Source organism: Sphaeroforma arctica (assembly GCF_001186125.1).
Source record: "Sphaeroforma arctica JP610 unplaced genomic scaffold supercont1.5566, whole genome shotgun sequence".
NCBI lineage: Eukaryota > Ichthyosporea > Ichthyophonida > Sphaeroforma > Sphaeroforma arctica.
In genome coordinates, this window is record NW_014034992.1 from 419 (window position 1) to 1,927 (window position 1,509).

Sequence of the window (1,509 nt, forward strand, 5' to 3'; positions counted from 1 at the left end):
AAGAGGCCGCACTGGTAGTTTATTTTCGTGGCACCTATATTTCGTTTCGTACGTACACAGGAAAGCGCACACATTGTTTTTTTTGTTTTGCTCAACGGTTGGGTTATGACACTTGTATTAAGCAGTTCATTGTGCAACCTACAAAGGTACAGGGAAAAGCATAGTGCATATAGCATCTAGGAACGAGCTCACAATGACTTCCTGATTCGTTCAATGTTTAGGCAATTTGGCCCTCGCATGAATCACCAAGAACACATAAAAAGCAGAATGTTTATGTATAGCGGCTCGGTTTATTTTGAATTTTAGTTGCGGTACTGCAATGTAATTGTGTGCCATGTTCGTATGGTGGTGGACGGTAGAAGCTGCTATTGACAGAACTTGCGGATTTATATCCGCGACATTATAGATATAACACAGTGAATATCTATTTTCATATGCTATTGAACGGAGGCTAGTAAGTACATACAAGTATGTACATATATATAAACGCTTATAATCCTATACACGTGTGATTTTAGTAGCTACGACTTCCTGATTCTCTATCTCGTGAGTTCTATATAGTTAGTATTTGAAATGTGTGCAGAAACGTTTTTGTAGTCTATGTTTGAAATGTGTGCAGAAACGTTTTTGTAGTCTATGTTTTAAATAGTTATAGGATATACATGATGGATTTGTTTTATTTGCACACGTTGTAGGTTATACACACACACATAGATATATATATATGTGTGTGTGTGTGTGTGTGTGTGTGTTTGTGTGTGTATTATATATATATATTGGATTTATGTATATTGAACGGTGGAACAGGCGAAAGTAGTTGCAGAAACACTATCATCTCCCTATTAATGTACCCTAGAGTACACCTAGTATATCGACTTCACCTCATATCGCGGTCACATACTCGCGCATCTTAATGTTAAATCAGGTTAAAATGGTTAGAAGCAATGGAGGCTAAAAGTAGGTACGGAAGTACCAGTAGTGGACTGCACGGTGTGCCTGAGGGTAAAGTGAGGGTGTTCACGCAGAACTGTCCCACAACACGTCACACCATTGTGCGATACCCAGGATATGTCAAAGACACTGCAAAGGCTCTTCAGAATCTAGGTATGTATCCGCTTGATATATTTGTATTCTTGTTTTTAGGTATGTGTTGTTATGTGTTTTTGATACCCAGGATATTCATGCTTCGGGATATGCACTTACAAATTCGAGGTGCGTATCTGCATGTTGCATACCTGTTCTTGTGTGTATATTATATGATTATACTATCGAAACCCAAGATATGTCAAAGAGTCTGCAGAAGCATACAACACCATATTCTGGTCAGATACGAGAGCAAAGAGGTTACTTGTGCATATAGCCAAATAGGCGTATTGCAAAACCTTTAACCACATACATCATACCTGCGTCTACAGCTAAATGCACATTTACACATACCACATCCTAGTAGCCACAAGTACCATACCTATTTCTGCTCAAAATACTATATCAGAGGGTATCTGTTAGTTG

The 1,509-nt window shown here is 38.4% G+C and overlaps 1 pseudogene across 1 annotated transcript; it reads left to right on the plus strand.

Annotated features, from left to right (window-relative positions):
• Nucleotides 1–944: 944 nt before the first annotated feature.
• Nucleotides 945–1,104, plus strand: SARC_15075 (hypothetical protein; annotated as a pseudogene; the record flags this gene model as incomplete). The annotated part of the gene is made up of 1 exon: nucleotides 945–1,104.
• Nucleotides 1,105–1,509: the final 405 nt, after the last annotated feature.